At 50.2% G+C, this 20,924-nt stretch overlaps 1 protein-coding gene across 5 annotated transcripts in view; it reads right to left on the bottom strand.

Moving 5' to 3' along the window:
- Window positions 1-20,924, bottom strand: part of ADCY3 (adenylate cyclase 3) — a 100,211-nt gene that overhangs the window by 33,665 nt on the left and 45,622 nt on the right. The window lies entirely within an intron of this gene.

Below are 20,924 nucleotides of genomic sequence, written 5' to 3'. Positions count from 1 at the left end.
CGGCGGAACAGCAGAGTTGGGTGGCTGTGACAGAGACCGTATGGCCCACAAAGCCGAAAAAACGTACTACCTGGCCCTATTCAGAAAGCGCCTGCCGACCCCTGGCTCGGACGCCGGAAGGGCCTCTCGAGCCGGGCCGGGCATCGGAAGTCCTTCCCGAGGGCTGGGGAAGCGACGGGCCCAGGCAGAGGGCGTGGGGCAGAAACGGAAGCAGGGAGGCCAGTTAGGAGCCCCCGCCGTTCTCCAGGCAGAGCCGGGCCCGAATGAGGGCGGCCGGCTGGGCAGGACGGGCGGCCTAAGACCCCGGGCCGGCAGGATCCGCGACTTGGTGCCGCCTGCACCTGGGGTGATGGGCCACGGCCTGGGCGTCCGAGCGGGAGGTGCCAGTCTCTGAAATACGGGCAAAAGGAGGAGGGAGAGGTGGGGAGGTAAGATGGGAGTCTGGTCTAGGAGGTGCCTTGGAGGCTCCCCGTGCAGGGACGCCCTGCAGGCAGATGCTCGGTGACTAGCGGGCTGAGCCTGCAGCTCAGAAGCCGCGGGTTAGACAGAGCGCAGGAACAGGAGAGAGGAGACACGTGGCGGCGGGGGTGCTGGAGGCTGGGTCAGAGGAGGGGGAAACGCAGGCAGCGGCAACTGGTCGGGAAGGAACCGCCTCGTGCCCCCGGGAGGGGAGGGAGGTGACGGTGGTGCCCGCTGGAGGAAGGTGCGAGAGGCTAGAGGGAGAACCTCAGGTGCAGGTCTGCAGGATGGAAACGGTAAGGGAGCAAGAGAACTGCACTAATGGCGAGGAGGCGACTAAACTGAGACCCGCGGGATGAGGCAGCGGGAAGTGAGGTCAGCCTGGGAGAAGTGTGGGTGCAGAAGGAGGCAGAGAGGGCTGGGGGAACAAGAGATGTGGCTGGAGGGCGCAGCCTTTGACCCCGGGGTGGAGCAGTTCCGGGGGACCAGGCCAGTGCTGCAGGGTCAGCCGCTGAAAGGGGAGGAGGGGACGGGCGGGGCGCGCGGATCCGGGAGTGCTGTGTGCAGTTACCTGGGGCCAGGAGCTACCTGGGGCAGGAGGGGTGGCCAGAAAACCAAGACCCGCGTCCTCAGCACCTGGGGTCTGACCAGGGGTCAGGGGCCACAGTGAAACTCCGGCTGCAGGTCCCAGGCCTCGGCAGCGATGCCAGCCCCGCGGTACAGGAGCGGGGACACGCCTCCGCCACGGGCCTGGACGGTGGGGGGGGGGGCGCTGCCCGCTCCTGCTCTGTGCCGTGTTCAGTGGGCCCTGCCGGCAGAAAACCCCGCTCTACCTGCCTTTCAGATGCACCTGCTCTGGGGTAGGAGCCTGGGGTGTAGAGGTCGACTCCTCTCCTCCTGTGGGCGCAGCCAAGAGGCCCCCAAGAGTCTGGTGTCGTACCTGGGCCTCTGTCCCCACTGAGCCAGAGGGCTGGGGCCTCAGCTCCCCTGGAGAAGATGGCTCAGCTGTAGGCGGCCCCTCCCTCCTCCTCCCAGGAAGGCCTGCAGGCCAGGAGCCCCCCACCTGCTCGCCATCACACAGGGAGGTAGGTCCCTGTGCCTTATCTCTGTTCTCACAGGGAAAATCAATCCTCCTTCTTGCGGTGAATACCACCGTAACAAGGTGAGCCCGCTCTGCTCAGCATGCCTGGCACTGGCTCTAGCCTGAAGCATGGACAGTGGTTATTCCTATTACCCTCCCATTTCCACAGCAATGTCTCTTCCACTGTTAAGAACCTCGCGAATGGCACCATTACAGCTCAGGAATGAGAAGCCAAAATAACCCCAGTGCGCCCTGCCTGGCTCCACCTGAGCCCAGGAAGCAGCACCCGAGCCTCCCGGGGCCCAGCAGCCCAAGCAGAGCAGGTGGCAAAGCTGCTGCCATGGCAAAGCTCTCAGCTTGGGAAGAAGATGAGCCTCCAGGAGGATTTTCAAGAAAAGCCAGAGACACGAGGCCCTGCCTGCTCTCGAGGGTGGCCTGTGGAGAGAGCTGCTGGGGTCCTGAGTGGGAGAAGGAGTCGGGGCTGGGGGGCAGCAGTGAGGGCTGCGGCAGGAATCCCAGGGGTCCCAGCCCGCCCCACGTGTGGCCCTGCCCGTGCCAGGCTGGCAGGGACAGGGTCCGACCGCCTGGCTCAGACCCGAGCCCTGCCACTCGCTGCGCGATGCCAGGCCACCATTAAACTTCCCCGTGCCCTGGTGTCCTCGCCCGTAAAACAGAAGGGCTGAGCGACTCATTACCATAAAGCACTTAAAACGAGGTCTGCACGTGGCAAGTGCTCCATATACTTTAGCTGTTCTTGTGTCACTTGGTGTGAAGTGTCACTGAGGCACTGAGACAGAAGGTGTCTCAGAAAGACAAGGTCTAAACTTCCCCTGGGGCTTCCAGGCTGGCCATAGATTTATCGATGAAGAGCTCCAGCGGGATGTCAGGGTCAGCAGGAAATCTTTTGGTCCCTCGGCCAGGCCCTGTGAGCCTGTCTGATCCAGACAGGATGATAAGGGGACACCAAGAAGGATCCTGCCTTCCACGCGCATCTCAGCCTTTCTCCCCTCAACGTGCACGCGGGATACAGGCCAACGCAGGAAAGAGGCAGACATGTGAGGGGCGTGGGCAGGGCCTGCCAGGCTGGGAAGAGCAGAGGGGCCACGGGACACTGAGGATCAGGAAAGCCACAGCGCGGTGCGGCCTGCCTCAGCAGCCGCCCCCGACACAGGCAGGCCTTTCCCACGCCCCCCTAGGCGCTTCCACAGAACTCTGTCCTCCCAGAAAAGCCACTCTGGGCTCCCTGGGAACCCTGGGGACATCAGAATGCAATCCAACCCTGTGCAGTGCCCGTGGCCCAATTTCCCTGGAAACAAGCCAGGCCTCCCCGGAGGCGACACGCACTGCCCTATCCTAGCACGACCTGGGCTCCAGTACTGTCAACCAGGGCAGGATAAAGGCAGCAGCGGAAGCGCAGAGGAGGGCGGCCCTGACGCCCAAAACCCAGGTGCCTTGGAGGTCCACAGAGCAAGGAGGCTGTGAGCTTATCTCTGGGGGTGCCACGTGGGGAATTTTCACTTTTTGCCTCACGTGATTCTGTAACTTTTTGCAAGAGAAGAGATGAGTTCTGGCACTTCCCTGGTGGTCCAGTGGTTAAGACTCTGCACTCCCAATGCAGGGGGCCCGAGTGATCCCTGGTCAGGGAACTAGATCCCGCATGCATGCCACAACTAAGGAGCCCGGGTGCCGCAACTAAGGAGCTGGCGAGCTGCAACTAAAAAGCCTGCGTGCCACAACTAAGACCTGGCGCAGCCAAATAAATAAATGCTTTTTTAAAAAAAAGAGAATAGACGAGTTCTGAAAGCAGATAAGCCTTAAATGTCAAATTTTCAAATATCAAGAAAGCAGCTGTGGTTGTAAATGAAGGCTACCAATTGACCCGTGTGGTGTACGGCAACGCTATGGTCAACCTCAAAAGGTTAGCAGGCAGAGTCCACCTTAACTCACTCTGATAAGACGAGTCTTAAATAAGAAGTAGGCGTACACAGAAAAAAGAACAAACAATTTGTCAGATGAGAAAAAATGCAACAGGCAGCTGCCACGGGACTGGACAGGAAAGAACATTCTAGTAGGTGGAGGGCAGGGGTAAGAAAGTGGCCGAGTGGGCAGCGAAGGAGGGGCCGGGCCCACGTCGCAACCCCAGGACTTCTGTGACAGCCAGGCTCTGCTCCCCTCCCCCTGCCGCCTTCCACGTCTGAACTTCACACCCGTGGATGGCTCCCCACCCGCGTGCTTCTCCGCGGCACCGAGGCCTCCTCCCTGTGACACCCACCTGCCTTCCTGGCCCCAGCTCCCCCCTGATCTCCTCGGTGGCCCCTCCTGGGTAGACAAGCTGGACTATTTGCTTTTCTCTGCTCTGGCATCACTCTCTCTGGAACGCCCCCTCCTCACCCACCTGCCACCTCTCCAGAGCCCCCGGCCCCTGCCCAGGTGTGCTCATCCCCTTCCTTACCTACACCCACTTTATACCAGTGTCTCTACTGATGCTGACCTTGTTTGCCCTTACATTTCAGAGATTCTAAACCCATTCCTGGATCCTGGCCTCTCTTAAGAGTGTATGATGCTAATGATGGATCTTCTAGAAAAATCCTCACACACACATAGAGGATCCTTGACATCCATTCTCAGCATCCAGGCTGAAGACCCCAACACCTCCCTCATCCGTGTCCTTGGAGAAGGAAGGAGGCTGGGATCCAAGTGCACTTGCCTGGTGGGTCCCACAGAGGGCACAGGGGTGGAGAGGACAGGAGCCACCCAGGGCGTCCTCGGGGCCCAGAGCTGGGGGATGTGTCTTGGTCTCCCCAGCAGAGAGGCAGAGCCTGCTCTCCCTAAAATAGCAGTTGCTATATGTTTTGGGAGTCATAAGAATGTTCTAAGCATCTGACCCATTAATGGTGCTTCTGGGAATTTATCCAACAGAAATAATCCAAAAGAAGTAAGAAGATTTATGTGTAAGAACTTTAATGCAGCATCACTTACACTCGTGGAAAAAACTATAAGCAGCCCAAATGCCCAAAAAACGGCTAATTAGATTGTGACACATCCTCCGGATGGAAGATTATGCAACCTTAAAAATGATATTGGTGAAAACTGTTACAAGAAAATGATGAGAGAGAAAAGCAAGACATGAAATTGTGTTCTGTGAAGGTGACGCGGGATGCACATGCATCGAAATAATGGCAGAAGGATATATGCAAGAGAGAAAAGGGTAACAGTGTGAGAGATGGAATTAAGAGAAAACTTTACATGTTTTTCAAAATTGCTGTATGGTTGTTATACTGCTGCTGCTTCTTTTTTAAAGTATGTTTTAAACTGGAAATAAACACAAAACTTCCTGTTGCCTCCAGCTGTGACCCTGACCCCAGCTTGTCTGTAACTACCAGTTTTCTTAGAAATGGACCGTCCCTGCAAGGCCACTGAGCTGCCTCCAGACTCCCACATCTGCTTGGTTATAACCTGAGAAAGGAGACTGACGGCCAGGTGCGAAGCAAGCAGGAGACCACGGCCCCCCAGTGAAACGGGAAGGAGGCAGTGGCCCTCTCTTAGGGAGCCGTGCGACAGAACCGGCGCCCTGGGCTGGCTTCTTTCTGCAGTTCTTAGAAGCACAGCAAGTCGCCAGGCAAATGGACACTAACGACCAGTATCAAGATCGTCCCTCTTCCTCCCTAAAACTTTCTCACCTACCCAATATTTTCACAAACACGTCATATTGCCTCCATCTTGCAGGTGCCCAAATCGAGGCGTGGAGGGGTTAGGTGGACTGTCCCGGTTCCTCAGCCGTAGTGGCAGACCCGGAACGTGGACCCAGGGCTCCCTGACCCATGGAACTGGTGGCTTTTTCTCCACCAAAAGATGTACTTTTCACACTCTAACTCTCTCACCTGCACCGGACGTTGTTCTGCTATGAATGTGAAGAAAAAGAAGTGCCCAAATCTTATCTAGTAAGGACCTGACAACACGGCTGCCCTGGGGATGAGCCCACCTGAACATTCTGTGGGCCCCGGTCCCTGTGCTGTTGTGTGGGAGGGTGGGTCCTCTGTGGGTGCCTCAGCATTCTGGCCCAGGCTCACCAGACCACGTCGGGGCACCAGGGAGAGCGGGCCGGGCCAGGGCAGCTGCTAGGACTCTTCCTGACGGTCAGCAGAGAAGGAGGGGGAGGGTACTGCTGGGGCGGAAGCAGGGGAGGCCTGGGCTCAGTGCTGGGCAGGCCAGGAGACTGCCCTGAGCCCCACCCCCAAACCTCTCCCCACGGGCCGAGGGGAGGAGGAGAAAGGGGCTGAGGCTGAGAGCTCTGCCTCAGTGACTGACAGCGGGCTCTGGATGTGACCAATGGTGAGGGCCCCGAGATGCTGGGTCACCCCGAAGCTGCAAGAGAGGCCAACTGCGGCAGCTCCAGAGGGGCTCGCCTAGACGGGGGTGCCACCAGGTCTCCCCAGTGGTCCAGTGAGCTGCCACTGGACTGACCGCAAAGGGCCCAGAGGTGCGTGGTTCCTGTGCGAAGCTTGGCATCACTTGACACTGCTACTGGAGGAGCAGAAACTTCTGATGAGTCCCTGGACGTCTAGGCGCTGGGAGGTCCCCTGGTACAGCTGAGCCCATCCCACGGGACCAGGGCCTCATGACCCCAAGTCTGGCCTGCAGAGGGGAAGCCTCAGCATCACCTGGGGCTCACCCAGCAAGGCCCAAGGATCCTCAGGTCACTGGGGACCACACTGAAGTTTGCAAGCACCACTTTATGAGCATTTGAGGATTTGAAGGAAAGGAAACCAAGGGGAAAGGCACAGTCATGGTCCTGTAGTGGAGAGGAGCTGATCGGTACACCCAGAGAAAGATCCTGCTGCCAAGGTCACTGCTGGAGACCCCCGCCTCCAAGGCCATGTCCTAGCAGGAGGCAAAAACCTCAACCAGGACTTGTGGATTAGAAAGAAGCAGAACGGGGACTTCCCTGGTGGTCCAGTGGTAAAGAATCCTCCTTCCAATGCAGGGGATGCGGGTTCGATCCCTGGTCAGGGAACTAAGATCCCACATGCTGCTGCGGGGGAACTAAACCCGCGTGCCACAACTACTGAGCTCACGCACCTCAATGAGAGAGCCTGCATGCCGCAAACTACAGAGCCCATGCGCTCTGGACCCCATGCACCACAACTAGAGAGAGAAAACCCACATGCCACAACTAGAGAGAAGCCCGTGCACCACAAAAGATCCCACATGCCTCAATGAAGACCCGACACAGCCAAAAAAAAAAGAAAAAGAAAATAAATAAAATAAAATAAATATTAAAAAGAAGGAAGATACTAAAAAAAAAAGGAAAGAAAGAAGCAGAACACTTGAAACCCAGAGGATAGGACAGCAGTGTGATTCATGTCAAGGTGGAAATGGCAACACACCTCCAGAAACTTGGACTCATACGGTCAAAGATGCAGAGTTCCAACACTCACCCAGGCTCCCCCAGGAAAGCCAAAAACCACTGATGACCACAGTCCCAAAGAACTGGGAGTAAAGAGGAAGATGTGATCAAAGTTTATCAGGAACTAATAGAGTGGGCAGGGGGAGGATGTTCAATAATTTGGATAATCTTTTCATTTAGTTTTTCTTCTCTCTTAACCCTTTATTTTTTAAATTAGTTGTTTTGTAATATTTTCAAAACTGAATTGAAACTGTCACCCCCCCACCTCTTTAAAACTCCTGGTATTTTGAATTCTAACGCTCAGCATTCATTATCATGTGAATTCTTGTGATCAACTCCAGGCCCCTTCCTATCATCTCTCCTTTATAAAAATGACATGAGCACAGAGGCCACTGTTTTCAGGACTGTGCCTTTTCAGGCTTGTGGTGCCCTGAAGTTCTGGTATGTGCTTGCTTCACTCTGGGACCATGACTTTAAGTGACACAGTGGAAGTTTGCCAGAAAACTGGACTGTGGGAAAATGACATTTCCTTACCTTGAAGCTACTTTTAAAATCTGATGGTCTGGACCAAAAGAAGGAAAGGAAGTTGGAGGCTGAAGAGACAGATGTGAAGATAATAATGACTAACTCCAAAGCAGACTTTGCTGAAGAGACAAAGCATTTTAAAGATTTAAAAATCTTGTCAGAAGGAAGAGGAGTAGCTTTGGGGGGTAGAGCAAAAAATCACTGAGCTGGGGTCAGGCCGCTAAGGCCCCTGTGACCTGGGGCATACACTTTGCCCCTTCGGCCTTGGTTGCTCATGTGTAAAATGGGTTCTCTCTTAAGTATCTCTTTCTTTGTTCAAAGTGGAAATTTTTTCAGAAGGAACACTTGAGAAGGTACAGACCATGTATCTATAAAATGTGTGGATAGCCTGTCACTAGGACAACTGGTTACTATGGACTTTACTCCAGAGCAATCTGGTAAAATGTAGAGGATCAACTTCAGAAGAGGTAAATGTAATAACCTCTACCTGAGTCCCCAAAACCAACTGCAAGAGAATAGAATGGGGGCGGGACAGAGTGTATCAACCCTGGGGGAAAAGTCTGGCCATTTGAGATGCTATTAGATTTTAAATGAATTCACAGCATAAAATGATGCCTACACAAGCCCCTTGGCCCTTAACAGAAGTTAAGGTCCAGAAAGAGGAGGCGGTGGTGCTTCTGGGTCCTCCCCCCAACAAAGAAACAGATCTCCTGGGCCTTGGTCAGCGAGTGACCCTGAGGTGAGGGAGCCGGAGTCCGGTCACCTGAGGGTGGGTGGGAATCAGCCCAGAGAAGAGGGGGATCTGCGGCCTCACGGAGAATTCAAGTCTGAGGAACACTGTTGTGCGGAAAAGGAATGAGCTTGCTCTGAAGGCCCCACGAGGGAAGACTGCGGGGAACAGACTGCTGCTTCCCATGGAGGGAGAATTCTCTAAAAGTCAAAACAGTGCAAACAAAGAATGTGCTGCCCCAGAGGTGGCGACCTCCCGTCCCCAGATACCGCGTGAGAAGGCGGCAGGAGGGGGCAGCCGTGGATGGAACCACCAGCAGAGGACAGGGACTCAGGGGCTCGGGGGCTGAGACCCGGCTCCACACGGAGAAAGAAGGAGGGTGAGGGGCCTCACGCAGCCTCTCCCCAGCCCTCAAGGCTCATCCTAAAAACACACGGCAATGGAAGGCAAGGCCCTGGCCCTCTAGGAAAAGAATCAGATGCGGTCCAGAAAGAGACAGGAAGTTTCTAGTAGGCTTCATGGGTAGAGCAGAAAACTGCCCAGATCCTGGGGAGAAGGACCCAGGCCCACCCCAGGCAGGTAAGCAGACCGGGTGGGGCAGGGGGTCCTGGTCCCTGGGAGAAGAGACCACAGGGGCCCGGGGCAGGACGCTCGGCCTCCTGGGCTGGGGTCTCCTCATCTGTAAACGGTTACGTGCCGAGCTGCTCAGGTGAGCCGTGAGCCCGGCCAGGGCACTGTCAGCATGGTCTCGGGCAGGCTCTGGGAAGGGACGGATCAAGCACGCCAGGCCTCGCCTTCCTGCTACCCCAGGACTGAGACAGAGGAGGAGGCCAGCACCACTCCCAGGGGCCCCGAGTTGTTACGGCTGATACTCTGATGAGGCATATTCAGGAGTTAATTACAGCAGGGTGGCCGCCAGGGATTTGGATAAACGAGCTTGGCTGATGAGAAGCTAAGTTTCTACAACATCCTTGTGAAAGGGGCAGAGGTCGGAAGACAGATTTAAGTGGAGAGACCTACAGTGCCCAGGTGGCCGGTACGTGTGCATGTACGTCTGTGAGTGTGTGTGTACAGTGTCTGTACAAAGTAAGCCTGTTAAGTCTGCTTGTCTATTTAAAGAATGTGTGTGTCCCATACACACACACACACAAATACATGTCACTACAACAGGCTGTGAGCAGACCGACAGCTGTCTGCAAACCTGTCTGTTCTGGTCCTGATCTGTCCACATTCTTGGAGTTTCCAGGCCACTTAGAAGCCAAAAGGTCACTGGACCCCCCCAGGTGCCCATCCTGGCCTGAGCACCTGTGCAGAGGAGGCAGCAGGAGGACGGAAATGCAGGGTAGGACCTCGCCTTTAGCCCAGGGAGGTCAGGGCCCAAACAACTTCTCTCTCCCTGATGAGAGGACACAGGACCGCATCATGTGAAATCTGGACGCCCCGGTGCTGCCGCTTCTATGTGAGCAGACAGCCGCCCTGTAGACTAGGGGCCCACACGTGCTGCCCCATCTAAAAGACACGGTCATGACCTCGGTCACTCAAAGTCATCAAAGAACAATCACAGGTCATCTAGGCAAGTCCCCAAGCTACATGCTGTGAAGCTCAAAGGTAAACAGCACTCCCAAGAGCTTGGATGAGCAGGGCAGTCAAGTCACTTGCCGACTGGCTGGTCTCACAGGACAGGAGTGCTTTGCTGTCTTCAGCCAAAGGCCATGAGAGTTCAGAGGAGGGAGAGGCTGTGTAACTCAAAGACCAGCATATCTTTAAACAAGACCTTCCACTGCAAAACAGGCTCCAAGCCAGCAGCCCAGAGTCTCCCAGGTAGACGGGCTCCAAGACGGAAGCAGGACCACATTCAATCTCAGTGTTGGGAGAACAGCCCAGAAACCACACAGACCCAGGGTCAGCCCAGAACCCTTACCCTGCTAGAGTGGGAGAGGGGAGGCTGAGCAAGTGCAGCTGCTGGTCATCTGCCCAGAGATGGGCCACTGTGGGCCCACGTGACCACCATCTCACGAGACTGCCCTTTGGGCCCAAAGATAGCCCACACGTGTGGCATCTGGCGCCCTCACCAAGAGAGCCTGGCACAAAGAGGGTGCTCCTTAGAGGTCTGATGAGTTAATGAGCTGTCAACTAGGAGACATGGCCCAAGAGGCGAGCCATCACCCTCTAGAACAGCACTTTCTGCAGTCATGGAAATGCTCTGTAATTTGTGCTCTCCAATATGGTAGCCACGAACCAGCCACATGGAGCTACTGAGCACATGAAATGTGGCCAGTGCAATGGAGGAACTGACTTTTTTTGTTTTTTGTTTTTTAGTATTTATTTACTTAGCTGCACCAGGTCTTTGTTTCAGCACGTAGGATCTTCAGTTGCGGCGTGCAGGATCTTTAGTTGTGGCATGCAGGATCTAGTTCCCTGTCCAGGGATCAAACCTGGGACCCCTACATTGGGAGCGTAGAGTCTTAACCACTGGACCACCAGGGAAGTCCTGAGGAACTGACTTTTAATTTTAAAATTTTAACTAATTTTAATTTAAATAGCCACAAATGGCTACGCAGCTCTAGAACACTACCGCAGCAATTAAGTCCAACTTGGAGGGACAGAGAGCAGCTGCCTGGAGCACTGTGTTGAGAAGGATGCCGAGGTCACGTCTGTGATCGGTGGAAAAGATTGCTACAATGTCTGCCATGGAAGCACACACCACCTGCTTCTGTCCTGGACCCAAAGCAGCTCACCTGCAGGCTAAAACCCTTAGAGCCATCATTGACTTCCCACTCTCTCATCTCCCGTTCTACCCAGCATTAAGTCCCGATGGCTCTGCCTTCAAAACATACCCAGAATCCTCTGTCCTCCTCATCATCTCCATCCTGGTCTGGGCCATTATCCTCTCTCACCAAAATTACTGCAATGCTTCTAACTGGTCTCCCTGTTTCCACCGCTATCTCTTCTCCACCATAAGCCAGACTGATCCATTTAAAACCTACAACCCTCCAATGTCTCCCATTTCCCTCAAGGGAAAAACCAAGGTCCTAACGAGGCCCTGTAGAATCTGGCCCCCATCATCTCTCTGCCTCACCTCCTACCTCTCATCCCCTCACTTCTGCTCCATCTGCACTGACCACCTTGACATCCTATGAACATACCACAGGGCCTTTGCACTTGCTGCTCATTTCTCTGATCACTGCATGGCTCACACCCTCACTGCCTTCAGGTCTCTGCTCCAATCTCATTTTATCGGAAAGCCTCCTCTGGCCACACGATATTAAACAGCAACCTCCCTTCAATTCTGGCAGGCTCTATGCTCCTTCCCCTGCTTTGTTTTTCTCCACTGCCTGTCCTACTTCCTAACACAGCATTTGTTTAATGACCGTCTCCCCCCACTAGAATCTGTTCTGTTCACAACTGTACCTCCAGTGTCTAGAAGCGTGCCTCAAATATTTGTGGGATGAATCCTCTCTTTTAGACAGTCTGACAATCCTATTCTGTTCCCATTTCACAGACAAAGAAATGGGGGCTCAAAGGACATAAGTAACTGGCTCAAGGTCATGGGGCAAGTAAGTGGCCTGGCTCGGATGTGAATGCAAGCTTCACTCTGCACCCTGTGTTGTCAGACATTTCCATTTCTCAAGGCAGTCAGAAATACAAGTTTTTATATAGAATGTCTAAATTTTTAAGTATTGGAAATTTTTGAAGCTCTGGGCAGGTCAAACAAAACAGAAACTGATAGCCCAGATGTAGCCTGGGGACTACTCACCTAATTCTGCTCATCAGTAGATCTCCCAAATAGAGGCCCTCACCGGGAGGGAGGGCCAACTCCCCTTCTGGGTTTTGTCGTGATGATTAAATGAGATAATTCAGTAAAAACTCAGCTCAAGACTGGGCAGAAGTAATTGTTAAAAAAAAAACAAAACAAAAACTACTCTTATTACTAAACAAAACTTCATCTTTACAGCCAGATAAAGGTGGGGGGGACGCACCACAACCTGGACCGGACTGGACCCCGACCGTAGACTCTACGACTGTGTGGAGAGAAGAACACTGCTGGTGGACGTCTCTGGGCCCAGGACCCTCCAGAGCCCGGTAGGGCCCCAGCACAGAGGCCACAGCCCAGACACGGGGCCATGCGCTAGCAGCACCACCAGCGCCAGGCCCCCCGACCCAGCAAATGTCCCCCCACCGGCAGCGGCCCTCCACAGCCTTCGAACAGCCTGTCCTCTGTGGACTCATCATGTGTATCACCTAACATGGCCTTGTTCTGCTAAATCCTGGAATGTCAGAACGAAGAACATTCTGTGAAATCCAAGAGGTGAGAGCTGGAACTGACAGAAGCACTAATGCCTACTTCATACCATGGGAAATTCACCTTCTGGCTTTTCTCAAACCAAGAAGCCTTCAAGGCTAAACTAAAAACTAAAAAATACTCGTGAGTGGTTCTGTGAAGCAGTTAAGACAGCAAGTATCTTTGGAGGCTGCTGTCAGGGGGTTTCCCCCATGGTTCCCGTCAAGTAAACGATGGGTTTGCCCCGCCTCCATCAGCTGCGTCCTCGTGCAGTGACACAGGAGGCAGGTCCCCAGCCCCAACCCCACTGTTGCCAGGACAACAGCAGGCGCTTTGAGGGCTGACACTAGAAACCCACCCCCAGGCTAGGCGGCAGTGGCTCCTCCTCACCTCTCTGTCACTCTGACTTCCCTCTCCCCACCAACTGAGGCTGAGGTCACTCTACACCTTATCCTCACAGCTAAAGGTCTTGAAGGGAACAGTGAGGCAGGCTTGGCCAGAGGTCAGAGACCTTCAGAAAGACCAGAAACTGAGCTTTTGAAATGGCAGCAGTCCCAGTCCCAAGCTTCTCTTACCAGAGGAGTCTGAGTCTCGTGATAAAGGGGTGACCTGCTCAAGGGCAGAAGGTCACCCACCCAGGGAAACACTCCTGCACAAAGAAGAAACACCACCCCTAGTCAAAGGTGCTCTGGGCTTCGGGATGGAGTAGCAGGAGAGGCAGAAGCGACTGCTCTGTCTGCATCCCCCCAGAGGTGAGGTCCCCCAGCGCTCACCCACACCGAGTTCCCCAGGGCACCACGCAAGAAGGTGATCTGACCCCTGGCCCTAGCTGGGTACGGGTGGCGGTGGATGGTTTTCTGGCCTAGAACCCCGCACAGGCAGCCTTGGGCTCTCCACTAGACGCCCGGCCGCAGCTTCCTCCCCCAGGCAGGTGGGGACCAAGGGCAGCTCTCCTCCCCAGGTGAGGACCAGGTTGGTTTCCTAACTGAACATGATCCGAAGGAAGTGCAAGCCTGCGGTGTCCCCATCACCCCTCCATCCTCCCCCACCCCTCCATCCTCCCCCACATCCTCCTCCACCCACCTCCCACTCCCTGGGAAGTAATTCCGAGTATGTGCTTCAGAAAGGCTCAGAAGTCTAGAGTTTGTACCTGGCGACGGGTGTGTACTGGGTGGATTTCCTGGGTGCCTGCAGTTGTCAGGTGGCAGTCGGAGCGCTTAGCAACCCTCAAGGTCCCCAACTAAACCCTCGAGTTATGGTCACATGGGAATAAAGAAAAACAACTCCAGCTCCTTCCTCTGGGCCTCCTGCTCGACCCTAACAGGCCCGTGGATCTGAGGAGAAGCTAGAGACAGGCCTGAAGTCCACCCAGAGCACCCTGTGGTCAATGCCACTGGACGACCTAAAGCTCCAGATACGCGCTCGGCAATGCAACGAGAGCCCTCGCCTGCCAGGGCCACACTCACGGAGCCTCAACTCCACGAGGTCCCATCCCTCCCGGCAGGGGAGACAAGCTGAGCACCTGCCAGGGACAAGGCCGGCAGCCCACCCACCGGGCGTCACCCGCCGTCAGCAGGAGGCTGGTCATCTTAGCAAAGGAGAGCCCAACCTCCCAGGTGACAGCAGCAAAGAGGACAGAACTAGAGGATCCGGGGTGGGCTCCTGACGCCAGAGAGGAGAGTGATGGCTGGAGGCCACACACGGTGCCTCCTCCCAAAGCAGTTTGGAAGACAAGATAAACACTCGCCGATAAAAGAAAAAGTGAGACACAGACCCTGAGAACTAAATTCTGAAAGGAGGTCTCCCCTGCAAATTGGGAACTTTTAAAAAAGGCATTTAAACAAATGTGAGTACATAGGTGGCCAAACCAGCTTCTGTTTCCTCTTCCACTAGGACTTTCTGCAGCCCTTTCCAAAGCGTTTTCACATCTATTATCTCATTTTTATTCTCACGAGGGGCTTTCACAGGAGGAAAGTGAAATGGGAGTGTGCAACCTCTCCAGTGGCCTGCACTCAGCTCCAAAGACACATCAGCTGACATTCCTGGGATGTAAAATCAGCCCAGAGCCCACACCACTCGACATGTCAGCCCCGACGCCTGGAGAGGGAGCAAGCTCTGTCCCGAGTGGAGCCATGGACGAGGGTGCACCAGCCCCAGCCGGCTCCCATCCTGCCTCTTGGCTCCTCCTTAGCCAGCGTCCCCTGGGCTGGGGCCATTGCCATGTACTAAATTGTACAATATGGTTAATTTTATGTTAGATGTTGTTCACCTCAACAAAAAGGAAACAAAAAAAATATCCAGCAAACCTGAAAGCCTTTTCTAGCCGAGAACCCAATTTAACACACTATTTTGTAAAAATTATTTTTAAATGTAACCCCTGGACTATGGGAGGTTTTATTCTACTTCTCTGTATCTTCAAAATGTATCCAACAACAATAATATGATGGTAGACAGTTCACTGCCTACTCTTCAGCACTGTGCTAAAAAACCCTTTACATTGAGCTTCCATAATAACCATATGAGATGGGCGTTAAGACTTGAATATCTGGTTCTGAACTGCTACATCTGAGAATAAGATGTTACTTTTATAATCAGGGTTAACACTCTTTCAAACATAGAAGAAGGAAAAGAGACTTGAAGGAATATGCCTCTATCAGTATTTTTTCTTTATACTTGTCTATTTTGATCAAATATCATACAACGTATACTGAAAAAGAAAAGAAACTCTTCCAAACCTGTTTACCTCGCTGTGACTTGAGCCAAATAAGGAAACAGCAGGCAACAGCTCACAGGATGTTACCACTGCCTTGGGGCCTGTTCCCTGCAGCTGGGGTTTTCAAACAGGCATCCCTGGGGGGAGCTGCAGGGTTCCAAAAGCAAAGAAGTCTTTTCTAGATAAACAAGGAAAACTTAAGTGCCTAAGTCCACTCTCATTCATTCCTGGGAAGAGTGTAAATTGTCTGAACCTCTATGAGACAATTTGGTAATATTTATCAACATTAAAAATGCACGTGCCTGGTTCCTCAAAAAGTTAAATACAGAACCGCCGTATGACCCAGCAATTCCACTTGGGTTTATACCCCAAAGACTTGGAAAGCTGGGACTCAAACAGATACTTGTACACCAACAGTGCATGGCAGCGTCATTCACAAGAGCTAAAAGGTGGAGCCCATCAACAAATGAATGGATAAACAAAACATGTTACATACATACAATGGCATATTATTCAACCTTAAAAAGGAATGAAATTCTGATACATACTACAACATGGATGAACCCTGAAGACATTATTCTAAGTGAAATAAACCAGTCACAAAAGGACAAACATTGTAGGATTCTACTTACATGAGGTACCTAGAACAGTCAAATTCATAAAGACAAAGTAGAATAGTGGTTGTCAGGGGCTGGTGGAGAGGAGGATGAGGAGTTAATATTTAATGGGTATAGAGTTTCTGTTTGGGATGATGAAAAGGCTCTGAAAACGAACAGTGGTGATGGCGGCACAATGTTGTGAATGTACTTAATGTCACTGAACTTATACACTTCAAAACGATTAAAATGGTAAATTTTATCTTCTGTATATTTTACCACAGTAAATATGCATATATATATATATATATATATACACACACATATATGTATACACATACACACACATATATACACATATATATATATACATATATATACACACATATATATGTATACTTTTTAAAATGCACATGCCCTTTGATCCAGCAATTCCACTTCTAGGTTTTGAGTTTTCAGATATATTTGTACACGTATAATATGGTGTCCTATAAAGATGTCTATTACAGCAATGTTTGCAGTAGCAAAAAATTGGAAATAACCTAAATGTCTACCTACAGGAGCCCTTTTAAATAAATGATGGTACCTCTATACGATGGAATACAGCACCGTCACAAAAAGCACGAGGCAATTGCAATATGGACTTAGAAGCTTCTCTAAGGGATTAGGTGAATAGATGGAGTGCAGAAGAGTGAACATACTACCATTTGTGTGTGAAAAGTCTGTACAGGCACACCTCAGAGATACTGTGGTTTCAGTTCCTGAATACTGCAATAAACCGAACATCGAAATAAAGCGAATACTGCAATAAAGCGAATACGTGAATTTTTTTGGTTTCCCAGTGCATATAAATGTTCGCACTATACTGTAGTCTATTAAGTATGCAATAGCATATCAAAAAAAAACAATGTATGTATCTTAATTTTAAAAAATACTTCATTGCAAAAAAAAAAAATACTTCATTGCTGAAAGTCGTTAACAATCACCTAATCCTTCAGCGAGCCGTGATCTTTTTGCTGGTGGAGGGTCTTGCCTTGATATTGATGCTGTTGACTGATCAGTGGTAGCTGCTGAAGGTGGCGGGAGCTGTGGCGATGTCTTAGAATTAGACGGCAACAAAGTCTGACGCTTCCTTTCACGAATGGTTTCTCTGTAGCATGTAATGCTGTTTGATGGCATTTTACCAACAGTAAAACTTCTTTCAGAACTGGAGTCAATCCTCTTAAACCCTGCCGCTGTTTTATCACTAAATTTAGGTAATAGTCTAAATTCTTTGATGTCATTTCAACAATCTTCACAGCATCTTTATCAGGAGTAGAATCTACCTCAAGAAACCATCTTCTTTGCTCATTTGTAAGAAGCAACACTTCATCCATTAGTTTCATCAGCAATTCAGTCACATCTTCAGCCTCCACTTCTTTTTTTTAAAAATAAATTGATTTACTTTATTTATTTATTGTTGGCTGCGTTGGGTCCTCATTGCTGCGTGCGGTCTTTCTCTAGTGCAGCGAGCGGGGGCTGCTCTTTGTTGCGGTGCACGGTCTTCTCATTGCGGTGGCTTCTCTTGTTGCAGAGCACGGGCTCTAGGTGTGTGGGCTTCAGTAGTTGTGGCACACGGGCTCAGTAGTTGTGGCTCTCAGGCTCTAGAACACAGGCTCAGTAGTTGTGGCGCACGGGCTTAGTTGCTCCGCGGCATGTGGATCTTCCCAGACCAGGGCTCGAACCTGTGTCCCCTGCATTGGCAGGTGGATTCTTAACCACTGCGCCACCAGGGAAGTCCCAGCCTCCATTTCTAATTCTAGTTCTCTTGCTATTTCCACCACGTCTGCAGTTACTTCCTCCACTGAAGTCTTGAACCCCTCAGTCATTCACAAAGGTTAAAATCAGCTTCTTCCAATCTCCTGTTACTGTTGATAGTTTGACCTCTTCACATGAATCACAAATGTTCTTAATGGCATCTAGAATAAAGAATCCTTTCCGGAAGGTTCTCAATTTACTTTGCCCAGATCTATCAGAGGAATCACTCTCTATGGCAGCTATAGCCTTACAAAATGTATTTCTTAAATAATGAGACCTGCAAGTTGAAATTACTCCTTGATCCGTGGGCTGCAGAATGGATGTTATGTTGCCAGGCATGAAAACAACAGTAATCTCCTTATCCATCTCCATCAGAGTTCCTGGGTGACCAGGTGCATTGTCATTAAGCAGTGATATTTTGAAAGGAATCATTTTTTCTGAGCATTAGGTCTCAACAGGTCTTAGCATAATTCTTAAGGGCCCTAGGATTTTCAGAATGGTAAACAAGCATTGGTTTCAATTTCAAGTCACCAGCTGCATCAGCCCCCAATAAGAAAGTCAGCTCATTCTTTGAAGCTTTGGAGCCAGGCATTGACTTTTCCTCTCTAGCTATGAAAGTCCTAGATGACATCTTCTTCCAATAGAAGGCTGTTTCAACTACATTGAAAAACCATTGTTTAGTGTAGCCACCTTCATTAATGATCTTAGCTAGATCTTCTAGATAACTTGCTATAGCTTCTACATCAGCACTTGCTGCTTCATCTTGCATTTTCATGTTATGGAGATGGCTTCTTCCTTAGAACTGAGACCTCAGGAACCAACCTCTGATGGCTTCAGTCTTTTCTTCTGCAGCTTCCTCACCTCTCTCAGCCTTCACAGAACTGAAGAGAGTTAGGGCCTTGTTCTGGATTAGGCTTTGGCTTAAGGGAATGTTGTGGCTGGTTTGTTCTTCTATTCAGACCACTAAAACTTTCTCCATATCAGCAATAAGGCTCTTTTGCTTTCTCATCATTCTTGTGTTTACTGAAGAAGCACTTTTAATTTCCTTCAAGAACTTTTCCTTTGCATTTACAACTTGGCTAACTGGTGCAAGAGGCCTAGCTTCTGGCCTATCTTGGCTTTTGACATGCCTTCCTCACTAAAGCTAATCATTTCTAGCTTTTGATTTAAAGTGAGAAATACGTGACTCTTCCTTTCACTTGAACACTTAGAGGTCACTGTAGGGTTATTAATTGGCCTGATTTCAATACTGTTGTATCTCAGAAAATAGGGCGCCCGAGGAGAGGGAGAGAGATGGGGGAATGGCCGGTCAGTGGAGCAGTCAGAACACACATATTTATTGTTTGCCGTATCATATGGGCGCAGTTCGTGGTCCCCCAAAACAATTACAAGAGTAATATCAAAGATCACTGATCACAGATCACCCCAACAAATGTAATAATAAAGAAAAAGTTTGAAATACTGTGAAAATTACCAAAATGTGGCCCAGACACATGAAATGAGCAAATGCTGTTGGAAAAATATGGTGCTGATAGACTTGCTTGATTCAGGGTTGCCACAGACTTTCTTTTCCTTTTCTTTTTTTTTTTGGCCATGCCATGGCTTGTGGGATCTTAGTTCCCGAACCAGCGGTTGAACCCGGGACCTCGGCAGTGAAAGCACAGAGTCCTAACCACTGGACTGCCAGGGAATTCCCGCCACAAACTTTCAACTTGTTAAAAAAAAATTCAATATCTGCACAGCACAACCAATAAAGTGAAATGCAATAAAGGAAGGTGTGCCTATATACAAAGATTTGGAAATAGAATACCTCTGAAACACGACAGAGACGACAGTGGTTGTCTGAGGGATGGGGAAGTGGATGATATATAGAGGGAAACTTACTTTCCACGGTACAATTTTTTTCATACCTTTGTAATTTTATAATATGTACACTTTGAGCTCCTCTGAAATAAACTTTAAAATATTTTAAATAACGTCCAACTCTTGCTTCTTGTAGAGGAGTTTATATCAGACCAACCCTTTAGCCAAGAACAACTATAAAAGCCGGATAAAACACAAAAGAACAGCTATCTGAAGGCAATGGGAAACAACCAAGACAGCTAGGACTTCAGGGCACAAGCTCTCTGAGGGAAGAGAGACACGTTTAAGTGAGCCCAACACACTCTGCCATTTTTTCCCTTGAGACCAGGGTTGAGAGTCTGAACAGAGAGCAATGGCTAGAGCTTCCGAGGGGCTGGAGAAACAAGAACTGGTGAACAAGGATTCCAACACAGAGTAGAGGGGTGAGATCCTGGACAGAAGAGAACCATAGAAAAGTAAGCCTGACTTTCTCTACAACTACTCCCCTTGAGGCATTTGCCAATCCCTAAGCTGTATGGGGCAAGAGACCGAAAATCCAAGCAGAAAGTGACAGACAGGAGGCTAAAAATCAAAGGATAGTTTTGGCAGTCTCTTAATGCTGAGGAATTCAGGATCCCTCAAGAGGAGGACACCCTTTCAGTTAAGACCCCTGAAGGGATATTTCCTAAGAGTAGGCACAGAACAGAAACAGACCAGCTCTCAAGCTAAACCCAGCTTTAAATCTTCTCACCCCACATGGGATCAATCTGAGCTAACCCTACCATAACCATCTGCTGCAAGAAAAGTAATCCCATCTGGAGAGACACAACATCATTCAGAGCTGCTATTATTTTCCATACACAATATCCAGTGTTAATTAAAAGTCCAGGATGCCATAAGACAGGACCAAAAATCAAGAGAGAAAAGCAGACCCATCAGTATTCCGATACCATGGTTGTCAAAGACTTTAAAATAAATGTTTAATATGGTTCTAAAAATAGATGATAAAACGGAGAACTTAACCAGAGAACTCAAATCTATTTTTTAAAATCAAATGGAAATTTTTTTTAAATAAAATAAAATAAAATGGAAATTCTAGAACTGAAAAAAGTACAATACTGAAGTTAAGGATTCCAGAGATGAGCTCAACCATTGAGTTGACAAAGCAGAAGAGAGGATTAGTAAACTGAAAGTTAGGTCAGTAAAAATATTCAGTCTGAAGCACAGAAAGAAAAAAAGGAAGATCCAGACATTTATGGAACATGGTAGAAATGTCTAATAAAGACATCTAGAGTCATAGAAGGAAAGGACAGAATGAGGGAGAAGCTACAAAAAGATACTGGCTAAAAATCTTCATCAAGCCATCAATGCAAGAAGCTCTTTGAGTACAAAACAGGGTAACTTCAAAAGAAAACTCCTAGGCAAAACTAAAACCGAAGACAAAAAGAAAACAGTAAAAGCAACCAGAGGAAGATAATATGCATTAGTTTAA

Source organism: Balaenoptera musculus, chromosome 13, assembly GCF_009873245.2.
Source record: "Balaenoptera musculus isolate JJ_BM4_2016_0621 chromosome 13, mBalMus1.pri.v3, whole genome shotgun sequence".
NCBI lineage: Eukaryota > Metazoa > Chordata > Mammalia > Artiodactyla > Balaenopteridae > Balaenoptera > Balaenoptera musculus.
Note: the sequence above shows the minus strand (reverse complement) of the source record. Positions and strands in the feature narration are given on the sequence as shown.